The sequence below is a fragment of the Bombina bombina genome, chromosome 2, assembly GCF_027579735.1.
Source record: "Bombina bombina isolate aBomBom1 chromosome 2, aBomBom1.pri, whole genome shotgun sequence".
In the NCBI taxonomy this organism is placed as follows: domain Eukaryota; kingdom Metazoa; phylum Chordata; class Amphibia; order Anura; family Bombinatoridae; genus Bombina; species Bombina bombina.
Window position 1 is genome coordinate 774,342,526 of NC_069500.1, and position 23,866 is coordinate 774,366,391.

The window sequence follows — 23,866 nt, forward strand, 5'->3', positions numbered from 1 at the left end:
CTTTAGGAATTCAGCAGGAACAGTAGCACCACCACAACAAAGACTATCTGATTACAATAATATAATAATTGAAAACTGCTTTGGATAAACAAAAGCTACGTTCTGACTATGGGCTGTATATATTCAGCTGCAGCACTCCTGTACTTGTTTTTCAGTTGAAGCTCTCTTACGACTTCACCTGTAATAAATAAACTCTAAAAATAAAGACGCAGTTGGATATGTTTTTTTTTTTTAAAGGGACACTAAACCCTAAAATTTTCTTTCATTATTCAGATAGAGAATAGAAATTTAAACAACATTACAATTTACTTCTATTATTTATTTGGCTTCATTTTTTAGATATTCTTAGTTGATGAAAAAGTACTGCACATGGGTGAGCCAATCACCCCAGGCTTCTATGTGCAGGAACCAATCAGCAGGTACTGGGCCTATCTAAATATGCTTTTCAGCAAAGAATATCAAGAGAATAAAACAAATTAGATAAATTAGAATGTTGTTTAAAATTGCATGCTCTTTCTAAATCATGAAAGAAAAACATTGGGTTTCATGTCCCTTTAAGCTCAGAAGTCATAATTATTGCAGGTGCAGGAAGGTAAAAATACTAACATGAACATTTAGCATAATGTAAGTACAGCATTTCTTTGCCAGTTTCCGGTAAGTGATCCTATAAATCTGTCTTCCTAGTAACAGAGATGTGCTGTCACATCCTATAGAGGTGACAGGACACAGCACGGATGCCCAGGGAGGGGGATGCCTCTCCAGGCACAGCACACCATTGGCCAGTGTAAGCTGTCTGCAATGCACAGTGATAGGAGCTGCATTGTGTGTATGCTTCTCTGTATACACCTTCGGGGAGGGATCACATGGGATTCTGTATGGCAACAGCATGTAAGGGGCAGGAAAATCCTCAGGTCTGTAGAGGGGGATGCTGGGTGACAGAGATGGATAATAACATGTAGGTAACCTAGCTGTAGAAAACACACCATCCCATTCAGTTTTCCATGCCGTAGCATAGAGCAGGAGACTGGGTGCAGGAAAGGAGATTTAGCCTCAGCAGCAGATTGGCACTGCAGGATTTTCTCTCTTTATCCATTAGCTACCCAGATCCTAGTCTACAAACAAATCACCCCTTTGAACACAAATTCTGAATCTTCTTGCAAATAAATGAGGTAAGCTGTCACATTGTTTTCTTTGTTATGGATTTCATTTATTTGTGAAAATAATATGCAGAAAATATGATTCAGGTGAATGCTGTATATATCCATAATATAAGATCTTGCAATGTTTAGAAAAGCATGAATAGTAGAATCTATCTATCTATCTATCTATCTATCTATCGATCTAATTCAAGTTTAGTTTTAAAGAAATCTATTGCAGTATGATGTCTGTATGCCAAGTGGGTATGTAAAATGATATGCATTAGGGCATCTGCTTCTAATTTGCAAATTGAAATACCATGAGTTTTAAATCAATATTAATGCTTAACAAGTTAATATCTATCCGTCTATCTATTTCTGTCTGCCAGCCCTCTTTCTCTACCAGCTGGATGCTCATGTTTCTGTGTAAGGCAACTGTCAAACCATCACTTTGCTGTTTTCCAGATGGAGATCTGCAGAATGTTTTTCTTGCCTATCAAGGAACTCCAAATCATTATCTTGCCAATAAAGCCTGCAGAACATTTATTAACTCTTTAATGATAATGTGTTACTTTAACTTTTACTTTAATTTGACATTATCATAGACTTTTATTTTATAAATTGGTATGTTAGCGGTCTGCAGAACATCTCACTGTACATGCTATATATTTCTTTAATCCTTGCTTGTAGATTATATCCACTGTGTATACTTGGTTTAAGCCTGCTCATACTCCTTCCTGTCTATCCTAACTTTAGGTCTGCAGAAAAGGGAAAGTCTACTCCAGAATTGTTATTGTTTAAAAATATAGGTAATCCCTTTATTACCCTTTCCCAAGCTTTGCATAACCAACAACGTTATATTAATATACTTTTTACACCTGTGATTACATTGTATCTAAACCTCTGCAGACTGCCCCTTTATTTCAGTTCTTTTGACAGATTTGCATTTCAGGCAATCAGTGCTGATTCATAAATAATTTGACGGAAGTGAGCACAATGTTTATTTATAATGTTATATTTATTTCAAAATGCACTGAAATAAGAGGTGGCCTTCATAGGCTTAGATATTAGCATACAAACCTACTTAGGTTTAGCTTTAAACAAAGAATACCAAGAGAACAAAGCAAATTTGATGATAAAAGTAAATTGGAAAGTTGTTTTTAAATTGCATGCCCTATCTGAATCATGAAAGTTTAATTTTGACTAGACTGTCCCTTTAACTTTGGCAGAGTATTTCACTGCATTTTATGGTTCTTCAAGTCTTACAGAGTATCTCTACACTGTATAATTATTCCTGGACTAAAGATTAGTCCAACTGTTTAAAGTATCTCATCAACATGTAACCTTACTGTAGGGTTCAGAATATATCCTCACCATCTGCACTTACAAGAGGTTTCACAACATACTTCCTCAAACTAACTGTGGAACATAATTTAGGTCCACAACATTTTGATTGCAAAACATTGACCTTAAAGGGTCACTAAACCCAAAATCTTTCTTTCATGATTCAGTTAGAACATACAAATTTAAACAACATTACAATTTACTTCTATTATTTATTTTGCTTCATTTTTTAGATATCCTTATTTGAAGAAAAATAAATGCACATGCGTGAGCCAATCACATGAGGCTTACATGTGCAGCAACCAATCAGCAGCTTCTGAGCATATCTAGATATGCTTTTCAGCTAAGAATATCAAGAGAATAAAACAAATGAGATAATAGAAGTAAATTAGAAATATGTTTAAAAATGCATTCTCTTTCTAAATCATAAAAGAAAAAAATGTGTGTTTCATGTCCCTTTAAAGCTACATATCAACATTGTAGGGAGTACAGGACTGGACATGTTAAAACAGTACTATCCTACAAGGAAAGCTGGCCACTCCAAGACTGTTACAGTAATAAATGGGGATGCATAACAACCCCTAGAACCACCACCCACTGATTGAATTAGCTCATTGTAAATAAATTACTAGAGACTTGCAAAGTGAGCTATGAAGTCTCCACTTTCTGAACTTGAATCAGTTGGCTCCTCTGAATACTTCTGGTCATACATAGTTTTACCTAAATTCCTACATTATCTGTAAGTTCAGGAAATTACTATATGTGCAAGAAGTCAATATAAAATGTATCTTAAAGGGCAGTGTACTGTGACCCCCCCCCCCTCACATTTAATGTGTTTCCCAACAATACAGTCTACTGGCTGGATTATTTAAGATTATTTACCTTTATTTTGCCATTTGAAATATCTGTTTTTTCCTGTTGCAGCTGCCACCTATATTAAAAATGTCAGCACAACTGTACTGATTATAGAAAAGCTATGTAAACAAGAAGATGTAGAAGAAATCACACTTATATTTTACCTCACAATTTCCTCAGCTCAGCAGAGTAAGTTCTGTGTAAAAAGTTATACTTCAGCTGCTCCCAGCTGCAGGTAAAAATAAATAAAAAAATAAAGAAATGAACTGCAGCCAATCAGCATCAGCAGTGCTGAGGTCATGAACTCTTTTTACTGTGATCTCATTAGATTTGACTTAACTCTCATGAGATTTCATTGTAAACTTCCTTACACTGAATAGGGAAATAACATGAGAGTGTACGAGGCTCATCCCTTCGGCTGTCCCGGGACAGACATACTGATTTGCTGCTTAGAAGTCCTTCACAATGGGATGTGGCTACTGAGAAACTTTTGAGGTAAAATATCTTTCTTTTTTACATAGAGATGTTCAGGTGATATTTTCTAGTCAGCTTTTTACAGCCATACTGCATCACTTTCAAGTGTTTAAACATTTGGGTATTATGGCCCTTTAATGTTCAATTATTCTCTCTAAGTATTGGTCTTTGTGTATACAATAAAATATATGATAAAGGTACCTTTGTAAAAGATAAAATAATGATTAGCCTATTATATTGGGCTGTGATTTAAATTAGCATAAACAGCTATTGTATATACAAAAATAAACCTAAATGATCAACTTCCCTTACATGTTATATACAGTGCAGCTGGGATAACAAGCCATTTGAAACACATTATGGATAAAACAATGTTACAGCTCACTGTCCCTTTAAATACATTAATAAATAACAATGGTATGCATACATTGTGCAAATTAACTTTCTGCTCAGTTAGTAAACAAAGGAAGACAGTACTGCTACATTGTTTTGATTTTGAACTGCCATTTCCAGTTTTCCTCCTCAACCTTATTTTCCTTGGCTTATGCGCAGAGTATTGTTTGGTCAGACTATAACAGCACAGTAAGCACTTGCTATAAGTAAGTATTTAAGCTGCTATATTCATACACAACACTGCACTTTTGAACTCACAGAGATGTAAAATATCACTGGGTGTGATGATTCATATACACACAATTCTGTATGTTCAGCTTTGACCTACTTATCGGAGAGGATGTGACCCAAGCAAACGTGTTCTGCAGCTCAGTGCCATAGAAAACGTTCTGTACGAATCATCAACTTCCCAGCTGGCAAAGTAGCTCAGTTCTTCTATGCTTATAGACTGGATGCCGTTTTATAGCCTGTATAGTGTAAGGAGTTTTTAAGCAATGTAGCTAATTAAAAGGACAGTCGACTCCAAAATTTGTATTGTTTAAAAAGATAGATAACTTCTTTATTACCCATTCCCCAGTTTTGCACAGAAAACATGGTTATATGAATATACTTTTTACCTCTGTGATAACCTTGTATCATAGCATCTTTTGACAGCCCCCTGATCACATGACTTTTTATTTATTTATTGACTTGCATTTTAGGCAATTAGTGCTTTAACAGCCACAACTCCACGGGAGTGAGCACAATGTTATCTATATGGCTCACATGAATTAGCAGTCTCTTGTGAAAAGCTAATAAAAAATCATGTGATAAGAGGCTGTCTGTATTGACTTAGAAACAGGCAGAAATTGAGAGGTTTAAATGTTATATGATATATATATATATTAATATAACAATGTTGGTTGTGCAAAGCTGGAGATTGGGTAGTAAAGGCGTTATGTATCTTTTTAAACAATAACAATTATGGTGTTGACTGTCCCTTTAAGTGATGCTTTGTCATGCTCTGTGGTTACTAGAAGGTTGCCTAGAGCATTAGACAGGAATAAAAGTCACTACCTTACAAATTTAAAATAGTTGGCACCTTTGAGGTTTGGGGGTGCAATCACAATTGATGGGGGTGCATATCACTAATTCAAAACCTGCTTGATGAATGCAATAGAAACATGGCAATAACTTGCACATTAGTTGCTTATGGTTTAAGAGTATTGGTTTTTAAACCTGTCCTCAGGCCTCCCTAACAGGCCAGGTTTTCAGGATTACCTTGGGAGCAGGTAAAATAACCATATTTACTAATCAGCTGATTATTTCACCTGTGCTTTAGTTCAGATATCCTCAAAATCTGGCCTGTTAGGGAGGTCTGAGGACAGGTTTGAAAACCAGTGTTTTAGAGCTATCCATCATGTTATATATACTGAGGTGAGTGGTATATAAAACATTTACTCATCATCATAATGTGCAACATTGCTAGCTTCTGTTTTATAATAGCCATATTGGACAGTGAGTTAAAGTCTATAGCTAGAGCAGATAATCTTTCCCATTATCTGGAGACTGATTGGATGAGCTTTTACCAGGAGAAGGACTGTATGATTGTTTACTATAATATAATATGTTACTGGGTGATTCTTCAATATTCTATAGATTCTTTTTTTATTCTAATCTATGTAGTGATTTAATGACGTTTTACTACAATCTGCAAGAAGACTGGTTAGTATAATATTCCTAACTTGATGATTGTTTGCAGTCTTGACTGTGCTGTACTTTGACTTTTTTTTTTTAGAAAGAGGCATAGATTGTCCACCATTGATATCAATTATCCCCAAAAAAGTTCTATTGGGAAGAGGGATGCACCTCAACAAGCATAAGTAGAAAACGTTGGTTTATTCAGCACAGAAATGCCATTTAAACAATAAATAAAAAAATAAACAGTATCTAAGACACATAAAAAAAAGCCTCTTTTCGGCAGAACAAAGAAAAGATTTGGAGCACAATGTCCCTTTACAATAAACTTGGGTGAGAATTGCAAGATAAATAAAAATGAGAGAAAACTACTTGAAGATGTAAGAGGGATAACCATTAAAGGGATATTAAACCCCAAATGTTTCTTTAATGATTCAGATAGATTATGTGCTTTTAAACACATTTCTAATTTACTTTTATTATCAATTTTTCTTCATTCTTTTGGTGTCTTTTGTTGAAAATCAGGGGTGTATGCTTAGGAGCTTGCCCATTTCTAGAGCACTATATGGCAGCAGTTTTGCAAGAATGTTATTCATTTGCAAGACCACTATTTCCTGCAATGCAGTGCTCTAGATACCTACCTATGCATTCTTCAACAAAGAATATCATGGGAACAAAGCAAATTTTATAATAGAAGTAAATTTGAATTTTTTTTAAAAATGGTCTGCTCTGTCTGAATCCCAAAAGAAAATGTTTGGGTTTCTTATCCCTTTAAATAGTTCACTATCACAAACTACCACTTTAGCTACAATATTATTGTTAATAGCTGCAAAATATAATAACCAATGGACATTATAGCCTTTGAGAAGTAGCCAGAGCTTAGGATTGTTTACAAATATTACCCATGCTGTGCACGGCCTCAGAGAAACATATTGCTCTATCTTCTTTAGCAGATTGCTACAAAAACTTTCTCCATTTGAGATATGGTAAATTGAAAATAACCATTAAAATAAAATGGGCACTTTATCATAATCTGCAAGTAGCTAGATGCTGTGTTATGTTATCCTGCTCTGCAGTGGTTTATTGATTTTTGTTCTATGCTGTGCAGACTATGCCTAATTGATTACTTCAGCATGGAAAGGTGAAACTCTGTGGAGCTCCTGAGAAAATCACTGCTGTGTTCTGCCTAGTAACTAGGTCATACTTTCCATAATGACTACACAGCCCCTCAGAGTTTTCTCCTTACATAATTGCCAACTCTCCCAATTTTTCCAGGACAACCATTGTTGTTCAACATTTCTCACCTCACCAGAAATACCGCTATTGTGTAACCAAAATATATGATCTCTTTGTACGCTTTTTCTTCCTTACAAGGATATAGTAAAAATATAAAAGAATGAAGAAAAATTGATAATAGGAGTAAATTAGAAAGTTGCTTAAAATTGCATGATCTATCTGAATCCTAAAATAAAAAAATTGGGTTTCATATCCCTTTAACTTTCAACTACTGTATATACATAAAGTCATCAAATTTACAAAAAAAATTGGTCCAATGGCAGAAAAAATATGGATCCCTAACAAAACAAAAGCACACAGTAGGGTCAGGGGTCAAGTCCTACAAAAAAAGTGTGGGAACTCACCAAGACTTTCGCCCACTCACAATTAATATTTTTTTTAAATATATAGTATGTATATATATACACACTGTATGTATATGTTTATAATCTATACACTTTTGTTAATAAAAGCAAATTAAATCTAATGAAGGGTTAAATGATTGCCTTTGGGCCTGTCACAGAGTCTCACCCACTTCAGCTGCAATAGTCCTTTTTCTGCTGAGGGGAGCTAAATAACCCCAGAGCAAGCCACACAGAAATGTAAGCACCATGTGTTACACACATTGCAGGGTGATCTCACAGCAGGACCGCTGACAGGCTTGCATTTAGTGTATTGTAGAAAGTGTTACTGCCCATTACTAGAGGATCTCACTATCCCTCTAACCAGACTGTGCTCCAGCTCCTCCCAAGTGAAAAAGAAAAAATTGGTATCTAGAAAGAACCAAAAAATTCTAATATCATAGGCGCTATACAGCTTAAAATAGTGTGATAAATATAAAAAAACTGTGTAGTTTAAATAATGTGCAAACACAAATTAAACCAAAAACTGTGTAAAAGCACAAATATAAAATGTGCAATACTATGCGTGTGTTTAATAAAATGCAAACAATAAATGTGATAAGACACAAATAAAAAAATGTGCAGTGCTCTGCATATATTTAATAACAAAATAACAAAAATTGATTATCTCATATATAAAAAAATACAAAGTGACAAATGCGCTGATCAGGCGCAATTACATGTGTAGTATACAATAAGCAATAAGCAACAGTTTACTAAAAAGAACAACTCGTAAAAAACAGTTAGTGAAAGGACTAGATGGTCGCTTGAGTCCAATGGTCGTCAGATGATAGGTCTTGTGAAGCCCAGGATCGAATTTTTGGTCCAGCTGGAACGAGACAAGGGACCGATGAAACGGCAAAAAGAGGCAACAATAAAAGGTCCACACTTTTACTTACACCGGAGTTGGTGATGTGACGAATGGAACTCCTCTTTCAGGCTTATTCTCCGAGAAATGGCGGCACCCGCTCAGACAAACTGTTTGAAGATGGTGATAGGTTGAGGCGTAATATGACTCCGCAATCACCTTTGCAAGCAGGTATCCGATATCCAAACCTACGGAAGCCTGGATGTTCAGGAGCTCAAGTTTAATGAAGCGTAAGGAGGGGGTGTACCCTGGCTTCTCCCTCCCTCTATCTCTGGCTGGAAGCAGGTGGCTGTTATTGCTTTGCTGCTGATGTCACCGTATTCACAAATAACCCCAGAGCAAGCCACACAGAAATGTAAGCACCATGTGTTACACACATTGCAGGGTGATCTCACAGCAGGACCGCTGACAGTCTTACATTTAGTGTATTGTAGGAAGTGTTACTGCCCATTACTAGATGATCTCACTATCCCTCTAACCAGACTGTGCTCCAGCTCCTCCCACCAGCTGCAGCAGTGTTTACTGAAGTGTTTCTGTTCTCTGTCCTGAGGGAACTTCAACTTCGTTCCCATGCGTTCCCGCTCGACTTGACCCCTGAGTAGGGTCTAATAACAGAGTCTTGCCTTAATTTATTATCACACATTTTTTCAACCGTTGGCTACTTTTTTCTGTGAATTAGTTTTTTTTGTCTAACACTGCCTTTTCACCATACTTGTAAAGTCAAAACCATACACATTCTGTATACTGTAAGTCCTGCTGAAGAGGCCAGACATGAGGCAGGTGGAGCATAGCCACCACCAGGTCACCCTATTGCTATATTGCTGCTGTAAAATAAGATCCTTGTGAAAAATACATATGCCAGGGTTCTAACATATTACATATCAGGGATCTAATAAATTACATGTCATAATTAAAATGTACTTTTTACTTTTGGTAGTATTTGTTGAAGAGTAAACCTAGGTAGGGTCAGGAGCAGCAATGGACTTCTGGGAACTAGCTGAACACATTGGGTGAGCTAATGATTAGTGCTATATATATATATATATATATATATATATATATATATGTGTGTGCAGCCACCAATCACCAGCTAGCTCCCAGTAGTGTATTTCTGCTCTTGAGCCTACCTAGGGATGCTTTTAAACAAAGGATACAAAGAGAACAAAGCAAATTAGATCACAAAACTCAATTGAAAAGATATTTAAAGGACCAATCAACACAGTAGATTTGCATAATCAACAAATGCAAGATAACAAGACAATGCAATAGCACTTAGTCTGAACTTCAAATGAGTAGTAGATTTTTTTCTGACACTTTTAAAAGTTATGTATATTTCCACTCCTCCTGTACCATGTGACAGCCATTAGCCAATCACAAATGCATACACGTACCATGTGACAGCCATCAGCAAATGCATACACATACCATGTGACAGCCATCAGCCATTCACAAATGCATACACGTTTATTCTGTGAATTCTTGCACATGCTCAGTAGGAGCTGGTGACTCAAAATGTTTAAAGTGAAAGTAAATCATAGCGTTTTACAAATGCTAGGATTTACTATTGAAACAAATAAAGGGCACTTTCATTCATGAAGTATAAGATATTTCATGTAGAAAGCTCCTTTATTTGATTCAATCGATCTACGCTCTTAGCTCCTACAGCAGCGCATGGCTAAAAACTTTTTTTGGCTAAGAGGTGATGTTTTCACCTCTTAGCCAATAGCCGTGCGGTAAATCTGGCTACCATGGGCGCCAAGCTGGACTTACCGCACGACTATTGGCTAAGAGGTGAAAATGTCACCTCTTAGCCAACAATTTTTTAGCCGTGGGCTGCTGTAGGAGCTTGAATCAAATAAAGGAGCTTTCTACATGAAGTATCTTATACTTCACAAATGAAAGTGCCCTTTATTTGTTTCAATAGTAAATCCTAGCGTTTGTAAAACGCTAGGATTTACTTTCACTTTAAATATAAAAAGACTGTGCACATTTTGTTAATGGAAGTAAATTGGAAAGTATTTTAAAATCGCATGCTCTATCTGAATAATGAAAGTTTAATTTTGACTTTAGTGTCCCTTTAAAATCGCATGCTCTATCTGAAGCATACAAATGTAATTCTGACTTTACTGTCCCTTTAACTGTTGTTTAACCAGTCTGTGGGTATTAAACACATAAATGCTCAAAATCATGTTTTCCAATAATACAATTCTGACATATAAGAACATTTTATTAGTTTACATTTATGTCCCTTTAATCTATTCACCCTCAGAGAAATATATTTGTATTGTTCTCTCCACATACTGATATTAATATGTATGAACACTCAAAAAAACATATTTGTAAATGTTTACATTTATTTGCAATGGTATCTAATGCCTAATCTATTTTTAACAAAGGATTTAGTAAAATATTGATACAAACTGCGCCATTTTATTGATGAATTTACAGACTAGCACTACTGTGTGTCCTATCTATGGATCCTGGTGGTAAAAATATAACTTTGAAGAGTCCTAAAACACGGGATTGTAAGAACAAAAAACAAATGTTGCAATATACAGTCAATACTTAATTTGCTTGCATTTGCTGTAAAATACCTTGTTTTTGTGTGAAAACTGTGCTTCTCCAGTGCTCTTCAAAAAGGCTGAATGACACATTATGTAACCTAGCTTTCTCCAGAATGGCAGAACGTACATAAACCATCTACATTATACACAGTGATTGTTTAGAGTAGTTGACAAACTTATTTACAACAAACCCTGATTGGCCACAATTAAGGATAACCAAAAGCAGTTTATGCAAATAAGCAATAAAGTGACAGTTTTAAATGGTTTTAACCAGAGTGGCTTAAGATAATATGCTGCCTGGGTCTGAGAATGATATGACGCCCCCCCCCCATTGTTACATTACTGATAAGCATATCAACCTAATAGCCTGGCCTCTGGCCTTACTAAGCCTACCTGCATGTATGCAACCAATGCTTATGCACCACTGTGCAATAAGTGGGAAGGAAGTTACGGAAAAGATGCACTTGTCCCATCTTGAATGTCGCCCCTGACCGGTTCTGTGGTTGTGTTTATGCTGCTGGGAGCCTGCATCTTTTCCGAAGGAGGACAGGAGTGGTCTGGGTCTGACAGTGACTGACTCAGCCAGTGATGTTCTGCCCTTTGTCAAGTGCTTCCTGGGTCCATTGGATCCACTTGGTCCTATGGTTGAGCCGGCCTTGTTTTTAACACATTTAATTGGCATGTAGGTTATTACTTAAATTCTGATATAAACTAAGCAGCATATATTAAAATTACTTTTAGATTTCTTTAAACAATATTGCTTGCTTATATGCTCTGCAGCAGTGTGGCTGAATGCTGCTTCTAAAGGTTGGTACTGAGAGGCCACTAATGGAAATGAGATGTCTTAAAGTATATCTAGAAGTCTGCATAAGAAAAAAGGTTAATAGCATGAAATATTTTTTCAAACCATTTACCCATTTTCATCTATCTATCTATTTATTTATCTATCTATCATCTATCCATATACCTGTATATCTGTCTGTCTATCTTTCTATCTATTAATCACCTTTTCCTGGTGTTTTGTGAAACATAATTATGTGTGCGTACTTGTATATCTAGAGCTATCACTTTATATATAAGGGGGTCGATCCGATAAAAATCGTCGCCCGCAAAAGCCGGCGACGCCAATAATTGCGCGGATTTGGTATCCTATATACGGCGTAAGCTAGAAGTTACGCGCGTATATTTCTGCCGTCGCCCGCAGTTTTTTGGGCCATAGGCAGGTATACCAAACCCGCGCAGTTTGGTATCCAATATGCAGCGTAAGGACTTACGTGGCGAAAATGGAGAAAACTTACTCCATTTTCACCTCGCCACAAAAAGCAGCCGTAAGAAGCCTTACGCTGACTATTGGATCCCCGTAACTCCCTAAACTAACTAGAAAATAAACCTAACACCTAACGCATGCGCAATGTCTATCTCCCTGTCAACCGCGATCTGCTAAAATAAACCTAACGCATGCGCAATGTCTATCTACCTGTCAACCGCGATCCCCCCCCCCCCCCCGAAATCCCTAATAAAGTTATTACCCCCCTAAACCGCCGCTCCCGGACCCCGCCGCCATCTACATAAACTAACCCCCTACTGTGAGCCTCTAAAACCGCCGCCATCTACCTTATCTATCCCCTAATCTGACCCCTTACACCGCCGCCACCTATATAAAAATTATTAACCCCTAATCTAATCCCCCTATACCGCCGCCAGCTATATTAATATTATTAACCCCTAATGTAAGCCCCTTACACCGCCGCCATCTCTATTAAAATGATTAACCCCTAATTTAATCTACCTACCCCGCCGCCAGCTATATTATCTATATTAACCCTAAGTATATTATAGTTAATATAGTTATTACATTATATATATTAACTATATTAACCCTAATTATATTAGGGTTAATATAGTTACTATAGTATTTATATTAACTATATTAACTCTATCTAACACTAACACCCCTAACTATATTTATATTAAATTAATCTAATTAATTTATAAACTAAAATATTCCTATTTAAATCTAAATACTTACCTATAAAATAAACCCTAAGATAGCTACAATATAATTAATAATTACATTGTAGCTATGTTAGGGTTAATATTTATTTTACAGGTAAATTGTTAATTATTTTAACTAGGTATAATAGATATTAAATAGTTATTAACTATTTAATATCTACCTAGTTAAAATAATTACCCAATTACCTGTAAAATAAATCCTAACCTAAGTTATAAATACACCTACACTATCAATAAATTAAATAAAGTACAAACATCTATCTAAAAATACAATTAAATTAACTAAACTAAATTACAAAAACAAACAAACACTAAATTACAAAAAATAAAAAAAAGATTACAAGATTTTTAAGCTAATTACACCTATTCTAAGCCCCCTAATAAAATAATAAACCCCCAAAATAAAAAAAATTCCCTGCCCTATTCTAAATTAAACATATTTCAAAGCTCTTTACCTTACCAGCCCTTAAAAGGGCCTTTTGTGGGGCATGCCCCAAAGAATTCAGCTCTTTTGCATTCAACAAATACAATCCCCCCCCCCCATTACAACCCACCACCCACATACCCCTATTCTAAACCCACCCAAACCCCCCTTAAAAAAGCCTAACACTACCCCCCTGAAGATCTCCCTACCTTGTCTTCACCACACCGGGCCGAACTCCTGATCCGATCCGGGCGATGTGGTCCTCCAAGCGGCAAAGAAGAATTCTTCCTCCGGCGATGTCATCCTCCAAGCGGCAAAGAAGAATTCTTCCTCCGGCGACGTCTTCCTCCAAGCGGCAGCAAAGTCTTCATTCTTCCGGCGGCATCTTCAATCTTCTTTCTTCGCTCCGCCGCCGCGGAGCATCCATCCCGGCCGACTGCTAAACTTGGAATGAGGTACCTTTAAATGACGTCATCCAAGATGGCGTCCGCCGAATTCCGATTGGCTGATAGGATTCTATCAGCCAATCGGAATTAAGTTAAAAAAATCTGATTGGCTGATTGAATCAGCCAATCAGATTCAAGTTCAATCCGATTGGCTGATCCAATCAGCCAATCAGATTGAGCTCGCATTCTATTGGCTGTTCCGATCAGCCAATAGAATGCGAGCTCAATCTGATTGGCTGATTGGATCAGCCAATCGGATTGAACTTGAATCTGATTGGCTGATTCAATCAGCCAATCAGATTTTTTTAACTTAATTCCGATTGGCTGATAGAATCCTATCAGCCAATCGGAATTCGGCGGACGCCATCTTGGATGACGTCATTTAAAGGTACCTCATTCCAAGTTTAGCAGTCGGCCGGGATGGATGCTCCGCGGCGGCGGAGCGAAGAAAGAAGATTGAAGATGCCGCCGGAAGAATGAAGACTTTGCTGCCGCTTGGAGGAAGACGTCGCCGGAGGAAGAATTCTTCTTTGCCGCTTGGAGGATGACATCGCCGGAGGAAGATTTCTTCTTTGCCGCTTGGAGGACGACATCGCCCGGATCGGATCAGGAGTTCGGCCCGGTGTGGTGAAGACAAGGTAGGGAGATCTTCAGGGGGGTAGTGTTAGGATTTTTTAAGGGGGGTTTGGGTGGGTTTAGAATAGGGGTATGTGGGTGGTGGGTTGTAATGGGGGGGGGGGATTGTATTTGTTGAATGCAAAAGAGCTGAATTATTTGGGGCATGCCCCACAAAAGGCCCTTTTAAGGGCTGGTAAGGTAAAGAGCTTTGAAATTTGTTTAATTTAGAATAGGGCAGGGAATTTTTGTTATTTTGGGGGTTTATTATTTTATTAGGGGGCTTAGAATAGGTGTAATTAGCTTAAAAATCTTGTAATCTTTTTTTTATTTTTTGTAATTTAGTGTTTGTTTTTTTTTTGTAATTTAGTTTAGTTAATTTAATTGTATTTTTAGATAGATGTTTGTAGTTTATTAAATTTATTGATAGTGTAGGTGTATTTGTAACTTAGGTTAGGATTTATTTTACAGGTAATTGGGTAATTATTTTAACTAGGTAGATATTAAATAGTTAATAACTATTTAATATCTATTATACCTAGTTAAAATAATTAACTATTTACCTGTAAAATAAATATTAACCCTAACATAGCTATAATGTAATTATTAATTATATTGTAGCTATCTTAGGGTTTATTTTATAGGTAAGTATTTAGATTTAAATAGGAATATTTTAGTTTATAAATTAATTAGATTAATTTAATATAAATTTAGTTAGGGGTGTTAGGGTTAGATAGAGTTAATATAGTTAATATAAATACTATAGTAACTATATTAACTATATTAACCCTAATATAATTAGGGTTAATATAGTTAATATATATAATGTAATACCTATATTAACTATAATATACTTAGGGTTAATATAGATAATATAGCTGGCGGCGGGGTAGGTAGATTAAATTAGGGGTTAATCATTTTAATATAGATGGCGGCGGTGTTAGGGGCTCACTTTAGGGGGTTATAGATATAATATAGCTGGCGGCGGGGTACGGGAGCGGCGGTTTAGGGGTTAATAATTTTATTAGGTTGCGGCGGGGTAAAGGAGCGGCGGTTTAGGGGTTAATAATTTTATTAGGTTGCGGCGGGGTAAAGGAGCGGCGGTTTAGGGGTTAATAATTTTATTAGGTTGCGGCGGGGTAAAGGAGCGGCGGTTTAGGGGTTAATAATTTTATTAGGTTGCGGCGGGGTACGGGAGCGGCGGTTTAGGGGTTAATAGCTTTTTTATTGTTAGGCTAGTGAGGGGGGATAGCGGATAGAGGGTTAGACAGTGCGGGCTATGTTAGGGAGGCGTGTTAGACAGTGCGGGCTATGTTAGGGAGGCGTGTTAGACAGTGCTGGTGTTTTAGACTTTAGTCAGGTTTTATAGGCGCCGGCAGATTCTAACGTGGCGCAAGTCACTGGCGACGCCAGAAATTTGTACTTACGCAGATTTCTGGACATCGCTGGTTTGTGAGACTTACGGCACGTTAGCATCTGACGGCGACCTATATGGGATGGCTCGAGTTGCGAGCTGAAACTGCGGGCGACGCCGGTTCCCTCGCTTGCGCCGCAAACTGCGATCGATATCGGATCGCGCCCAAGATTGGTAAAATGCAACTCATAATTATTTAGTTGCTGTATTGTGAAGCATTATTGTCGGCTATATAACCATATTATAGACCATCAATAATAAATAAGTGCAGTATCAGACTGGGGGTGAACACTGTGGTTTACAATTGTTTCAGTGCAAGGGATCCACCAAAGAGAGATGCTAAACAGATCGCCTTGTCAGCTAAATGCTATTACCTTGGAAGGAAAACACTGCAGTTCTGTAACTGGTAAATGGCTGAGTAATGGTCTGACTGCTCTGCCCCACAGAAACACAGGCATCCAGCTGACCACATGCACACTGACTTACTGACAGGTTCCACTAGACAGATCTGCTTAATACAATCAGGCTGCTTAAAACATTTGGCTTTTTACTTGTGTTAATCAATTTGTTTCTATTTATGCATCTCTGAGCAATGCGTTTTTTGTTCAGCTGCAGGAAATAATTATCAGAAATGTGTGGGGGAAAATGGAAGATAAATGAAATAGGAGAGAAAATAGATATAACTGTAGAAATATATTTTACAGGTAGTACTTTGGCTTGTGCACAGTGAACCTATGTTATTGAGGAATACCAGACAGCTTGCTGGCCTATGTATGTATTTTATAACTGTATTCTCTAGAGGAAAATGTAGGGACAATGTACTAATACTTGTGCTTCACTAAATAAACACACATTCTGTGCTATAGGTGATTCTAAAGAGGTTGATAGACCCATGACTGTAGTTAGGTAAAACAAGATTTTTTTCTTTCATTATTCAGACAGAGACTACAATTTTAGACAACTTTACATATTACTTCTGTTATCAAATTTGCTTCATTTTCTTGGTATCTTTTTTTTTTTTTGAAGGAGCAGCAATTCACTACGGGGAGCTAGCTGAGCACATTGGGCGAGTCAGTGACAAGAGGCATATAGGTGCAGCCACAATTCAGCAGCTAGCTCTCGTTAGTGCATTGATGCTTGTGATCCTACCTAGGCATGCTTTCCAACAAAGGATACCAAGAAAATGAAGCAAATTTGACAAAAGAAGTCATTTTGAAAGTTGTTTAAAATTGCATGTACTGTCTGAATCAAGACAGAGAGAAAATGTTTGCGTTTCATGTCCCTTTAAACTTGTATGATTCTGATAGATCATACAGTATTAAACAATTTAGTTCTATTGTCTAATTTCCATTAAAAATTGCATACTCTATCTTAACCATGAAAGTTTAATTTTGACTTTACTGTGAAAATGTCCTTGTGTATGTGTGTGTGGTAAATATCACTAGTTACATGAATAGCTGTTACTTAAAGGGCCACTGTAAGTAAATATTTTCTATGCCTGTTACTAACTAACTACCCCAAATACGCTTTTTATCAATAGCATTTCATTAACATATCTACCGTATATCAGAAATCTTGTCTGCAAATTTAATTGTTTTCTAAACCCACTCTGTGGGTATCCTTTGCTCTGTACCAATCCGTTTACAATACCTAGGTTTCAAAATGGCGCTTTAAACACAAAGTTATTGGTTTAAGTATTTTGAACACACAGTGCTGAAAATAGTGGGCAGGATAACGTGACATCATCGGCGAATAAAAGATATAACTTTTAGAACGTTATGAAACTTCGTTTTGGAGAAAATATAGGTCAGTAGGTTTTAATTAATGTTTATTAACTTTAATATGTTAGTTGTTTAGCTTAAAAATTATAACAGAAAGTAATCCTTTAAACATGTGTATTGTTTTGCAGTCTAGAAATATACCATTACTCATATGGAGTATTATTTGATTATGCAATCACTGTGTTAGTGGTGGTTATCAGGTCCGAGTTCAAGCCTCTTTAAGATCCACTTCACCTACTGGGGGATAAGTGGGGAAAATGCGATTCTCACTTATCCTTATCCTACAGATCTAACTATTTAGCATAGTTATGGTTCCCTGTTTATCTGAAGTGCATGTTCCTCAGGGTGTATGTCGGTATGGTTGCTGGCTTTGAACAAAGGCTGGAGACGGATTTCTTTGCTGTGTGCAGTAGTTGTCAGTCTCAGCGTTTCACCTCATTTTCCTTAAGTAGGTCAGTGCTGCGTGTGAATTATCAACTCAGCCCACACAATGGCAGTAAGTGACAGTGTAACTTTGCTTCTTACAGGAGCTCTCTGCATATATTCCCACAGAACAGTTACATCAAATGATAATAATAACTACTGTAACAATAGTAAAGGCAAATATGTGGATTATTTAAAGGATACTAATGCCATTGTTACATATGCATTATGTAAATCAGCAGTTAAGCCCTAGCTTGTAAAAAATCTGCCAAAAAATGCCATTTAAAGGGAAAGTAAACACATTGTAATTACAAGACAATTCTGTTGTGTTGCTATAGAATAACATGTCAGCCATGTTAACATCCTTTTTTACTGCAGTTATTTTTCAATAGCCAAACTCCACCCACCATTTGCCTAATATGGAGGAGTCAATCTGGGCTTTAGTACAGACAACGCGACTAGCCACTGTCACAAAGTTAGTATAAAGTGAATTGTTTTGCAGTTGTTATCTAATAAAGCCAATTAGGAACAGACATGTAACCGAGTTAGCCTTGAGAAGTCAGCAGGGTACATTTCAAGTTCTGAGAATTAGAAATTGCTCTATTTTCAGAGCTTAATTGCATGACAAGGGGACAAAATAAATAATGAAAATAAATTGCAAAGCTGTTAAAGGGACATTGAACACTTTGAGATGATAATATAAAATGATAAATTGTATATATAAAACAGCTCTGCAATATATTTTCATTATTTATTTTGTCCTCTTTGCCTGTAATTCCATTCTGAAATTGTGAGCTTTTCAGTTCCTGTTAGAAATGGAAGTGCAGGACACTGTTAAATCCAGCACAACCATTGGCTGCACACTCTAGTGACCTATTTATAACTGTCTCTAATTGGCCACAGCAGAGAAGGTAACACAAGTTACAACATGGCAGCTCCCAGTGTTTTATAGACACTAAAACTTTACACTTATTTTGACACTTTTTAATCAACTAATGAAACTTTAAAAAATACATCTACATGTTAGTTATGGACTAATCTTTTCTTTGAATGTATCATTCTATCTAGCATGTATTTAGTGTTTAATGTCCCTTTAATTACGCATAACTAAACATTTTATATCAAAATCTCAAGGTGTCCCTTTAAAACTATCCTTTTGCTAGCAGCAATTGCAGGGTGTAGCTACCAGGAATACAGCTCTTAAAAAGCCCTTTGACTATGTTTATCTTCATTCCTTTGCTGTGCTCAGTTAGTGGCAGCTAACAATTAACCCATTCAATGATCTAGGCAATACTGTGTAGCATTTTGAAGGCTAGCAGTACATATAAGTGCAAAAGGAAAATGCTTTAATGTGTGAGAGCATATGTAATTATTGCACAGCTGATTGCATGTAACTATATATTTAATCTCTCCAAATGGGTTAAACATATAGTTCAAATCAGATTAAGAGCAGAAATGCACAACTGGAACTTAGCAGAACACTCATAGCAAGCCAATGACAAGAGACGTGTGAGTAGCCACCAGTCACCAGCTAGCTCCCAGTAGTGCATTGCTGATCCTGAGTGTATGTAGGTATGCTGTTCAACAAAGGATATCAGAATAACAGTCATTTTGATAACAGAAATAAATTGCATGTTCAATCTGAACTTTAAAAGTTTAGTTTTCACTTCTATGTCCCTTTAAGATACATTATAGACAATTAGAGTATGCAAAGATGTTGGCCTTAGGAAATGAAGAGTGTTGATGTTAAAAAATTAAAAAAAAAGAAAAACATATATTTTGACAGTTTATGGTAAGCACTGACATTTGAATATGTGTATGATGCACTTTACCAGTAATATATGCCATGAATGTTTAATGTCTTTTTAACTATTTCAGAAAGAGACACCTTTTTGTCAGTTAAAGGGACATAAAACCCAAAATGTTTCCTTTATGATTCAAATTTGCTTTGATCTTTTGGTATCCTTTGTTAAAAAGCATTCTTGGGTAGGCTCAGAAGCTGGGGACTAGCTGCTGATTGGTGGCTGCACATATATGCCTCTTGTCATTGGCTTACTGATGTGTTCAGCTATCTCTAAGTAATGCATTGCTGCTCCATTAAAGGGACACTGAACCCAATTTTTTTCTTTCGTGATTCAGATAGAGCATGCAATTTTAAGCAACTTTCTAATGTACTCCTATTATCAATTTTTCTTTGTTCTCTTGCTAGCTTTATTTAAAAAAGAAGGCATCTAAGCTTTTTTTTGGTTTAGAACTGTGGACAGCATTTTTTTTATTGGTGGATGAATTTATCCACCAATCAGCAAGAACAACCCAGTTTGTTCACCAAAAATGGGCCGGCATATAAACGTAAATTCTTGCATTTCAAATAAAGATACCAAGAGAATGAAGTAAATTTGATAATAGGAGTAAATTAGAAAGTTGCTTAAAATTGCATGCTCTATCTGAATCACAAAATAAAATTTTTGGGTTCAGTGTCCCTTTAACAAAGGATACCAAGATAATGAAGCAAAACTGATAATAGAAGTTAATTGGAAAGTTGTTTAAAAATGTATGTTTTGTTTGAATCATGAAAAATGTATTTCCTAGTTCAATTATGGGCTATCTGTTTTTTTTTTTTTGCATATCACACTGGGCCAAATTATGGATCATAATGCTAAACGAGGGAAACATGTACAATATGTGTGTTACATATACACCAGTTATTTTATGTGACTCATTTATTTAGCTTAAATACATCCAAACAGCACATTAAGCCCTTTAGCTGTCAACATGTTGCTGCCTTTATGGAAGCCAGTGAGCTGATCAAGCAATAGTTATGAGATAATTTATGCACAGAGATCCATGCACACATTTTGTTGTGTTATACAAAGGATACAGAAATACATGACATTTGTTACACTAGAAAGGAAGTTACTGGGATAAATGTTACATGAATGTTACTGTTCATATGTGAGCTCCTTTGTTTTCTAATTTACAAAGGTGTTAACAAAACAGATATGTTCCACCATAATAATGATAAACAGGGAGGAGTCTTGTTTGTGAATTTACACAGATGACAGTTCAACGAATGATTAATGCATTAGTTTACATGTGTCAGTTAGTGTTATTAACAATTGTGCATGTGACGCAACAGCTGCCAGATAGGTATATTGTGACTGGGTGATAGCTCTGTAATGTTTTTAATCTAAAACCTATAATTTATAGCCTTGGAATATACTGTATATTGTGTATTTCTTCACTGCAAATTAAACTGACTATATGTAGCCACGTAAAAGCATCACTGTTTTTTTCAACTAAAGGGTTAAGTTCCTAACAGTGAAATGTGTTATAGAATTAAGTAGGGCACAGAAAGAAGGCTGCTCAAGCCAAGTGCTCCTTACCTCTTAGATAAGTAACTATGGTTACTGCATCCTGTATCCATGGCAACACTATTTTTATGTGTGTAACCTTCTAGAAATGATGCCTACACAATGGAGTTTTAAGAGTTAATCACAGATTATCATACTTTTCATTCTTTCTCTACTATTGACACTAATATATATATATATATATATATATATATATATATATATATATATATATATATATATATATATATATATATATATATATATACATTATTTGTATTACAAACTAATATAATTTAGTTCTGAAGAAAAAATATTGGGGAAAGCAGTATCCCAGTAAGAAAAATGGGTCTTGCATATTTTATGGACTCAACAGAAAATAGGGCTGGTCTTCAATTTTTCCAGGGCTGCTATTTATTCCCAATCCGGCCCTAATAGACTTGCACCACTTTATTATACATTCAATTCTACAACTGAATTGCATTGTGAGTAAGGAAAAAGACAAGAAGAGCACTGCAGCACAATTAGTAAATTAGTTGCAGAATGTGTATGTTTATACACTGTGCTAAATTCACTAATAGATCTTTTCAGCATCACCAATTCATTTTGCTCCATGCAGCTGATTCACTAACGCTCACTTGTCAATCAATTACATGCAAAACTGCTGCCATATAGTGCTCTAAACACACACAGTAAGACAACCATATGGCAGCAGTGTTGCAAGAATGCTTTTGAGCACAGGCTCAAAACCAGCATAACAGCAGTATTAGCACAATGCATAACCACTGTCAATAGCATTTTTGCAAAAGTGCAATACAGATCTCCAGACACATGCATGCTACTGAGCCTAAGTACATGCTTTTCAACAAAAGATTCCTTGAGAACAAAGTCAATTTGCTAACAGACGTAAATTGTAAAGTCTCTTTTTTTTTGTTTATTGTACAGGAATCATGAAAGAAGTATTATTATTATACTTTATTTATGAAGCGCCATCATATTCCGCAGCGCTGTCCATGGATACAGATCATTTAAATAAAACAATAGTATAAAACTTCTAAGACTAAGAGACAGGACAGAATTTACAAACACATACAGGAGGAATTGAGGGCCCTATTCCCGTGGGAACTTACAATCTAGAAGGGTAGGAGGTTGGGAAACATGAGGTGAGGACTGCAAGAGTGAGAAAGATGTTAATGCAGAGTTAGAGGAGGGAAATGTTGTTAGGTAAAAGGAATATTATTGAGTTGGGTGGTAGGCTTCCCTGAACAGAAAAGTCTTCAGAGAGCATTTAAAGGAAGAAAGATTAGGGCAAAGCCTGACCGCACGAGGGAGAGTGTTCCAGAGGGTAGGTGCTGCACGACAGAAGTCCTGCAGTCTAGCATGAGAGGAGGTGATAGTCGCAGATGCAAGGAGCAGGTCGTTGTTGTATCTTAGTGGGCGGGCTGGAGTATACTTGTTGATTAGAGAGGATAGGTAGAGGGGAGCGGAGTTGGTGAGTGCTTTGTATGCAAGGGTGAGAATTTTGAATTTAATTCTGCTGTGTATGGGGAGCCAATGAAGGGACTCACAGAGAGGTGCAGCAGATACTGAGCGGCGGGAAAGGTGGATCAGTCTGGCAGAGGCATTTAGGATGGATTGAAGAGGGGAGAGGTGGGAAAGAGGAAGGCCAGTAAATAGGTTATTGCAGTAGTCAAGTCGGGAAATAACAAGGGAGTGTATTATTTGCTTTGTGGTGCTAGCGCACAGAAAAGGTTGAATCTTGGAAATGTTGCATATATGGTTGCGGCAGGATGTAGAAAGCGATTGGATATGGGGGGTGAAGGATAGATTTGAGTCAAGTGTAACTCCGAGGCAGCGGACTTGGGGCGATGGGGAAATGGTGATGCCGTCAACAGGGATAGAGAAGTCACAGGTTGGCGTAGAGCTTGAGGGGGGATAAGAAGGAGCTCAGTCTTGGACAGGTTAATCTTTAGGTGGTGAGAGGCCATCCAGGAAGAAATACCAGATAAGCAGTTGCTGACATGAGAAAGGACAGAGGGAGAGAGAGCAGGGGTGGAGAGGTAGATCTGGGTGTCATCAGCATAGAGGTGACATTTGAAGCCATAACTGTTGATAAGTTTACCCAGCGAAGAAGTATAAATGGAGAAGAGTAGAGGACCAGGAACAGATCCTTGAGGTACTCAAACAGACAGAGGCATTAGAGAGGAGGAGTCATTGGCAAATGACACAGAAAAAGACCTGTGAGAAAGATAAGAGTGAAACCAGGAAAGAGCAGTGCCACAGAGGCCAAAAGAGCTAAGGGTCCGTAGGAAGAGGGGGTGGTCGACTGTGTCGAAGGCAGCTGAGAGGTCAAGTAGGATGAGTATGGAGTAGTGGCCAATATTTTTAGCATAGAGAAGATCGTTCGTAA

The 23,866-nt window shown here is 36.8% G+C and overlaps 1 protein-coding gene across 1 annotated transcript in view; it reads left to right on the forward strand.

Moving 5' to 3' along the window:
- Nucleotides 1–940: 940 nt before the first annotated feature.
- ABHD8 (abhydrolase domain containing 8) overlaps nucleotides 941–23,866 on the forward strand; it is a 38,096-nt gene continuing 15,170 nt past the window's right edge. The window contains exon 1 of the mRNA XM_053700703.1: nucleotides 941–1,169. The gene's annotated coding sequence lies outside the window, so the exon portion shown is untranslated. The remainder of the gene's footprint in view (nucleotides 1,170–23,866) is intronic.